At 78.0% G+C, this 264-nt stretch overlaps 1 protein-coding gene across 1 annotated transcript in view; it reads right to left on the reverse strand.

Moving 5' to 3' along the window:
- Positions 1-264, reverse strand: part of LOC103901506 (zinc finger protein ZIC 4) — a gene marked incomplete at its 5' end in the record, with an annotated part of 8,450 nt that overhangs the window by 2,078 nt on the left and 6,108 nt on the right. The gene's annotated exons all lie outside the window — the stretch shown is intronic.

Raw genomic sequence — 264 nt, forward strand, 5'->3', positions numbered from 1 at the left:
GTGAGAGCAGGCGGGAGCGAGACGGTCGGAGCGGGGAGGGTGTGTGGCAGGGAGGGAGGAGGCGGCAGCACCCCGGCCGAGGCGGGAGCAGCCCTCCCGTGTGCGGGGTGCCGGGAGCGCAGGCTGGAGCCCGCCGCCGGCCCACCCGCGTACTCCGCAGCGCGTCGTCTCTCCCTCTGCCAAGCGCCTCTCTCTGCCTCTCCCGCTCGGCCTCCCCGTGCCCCGGAGCAGCGCTCCCCGTCCCCGGTCGGGCGAGGGCCGCCC

The sequence above is a fragment of the Aptenodytes forsteri genome, unplaced genomic scaffold (genome assembly GCF_000699145.1).
Source record: "Aptenodytes forsteri isolate BGI_AS27 unplaced genomic scaffold, ASM69914v1 Scaffold404, whole genome shotgun sequence".
Taxonomy (NCBI): Eukaryota; Metazoa; Chordata; class Aves; order Sphenisciformes; family Spheniscidae; genus Aptenodytes; species Aptenodytes forsteri.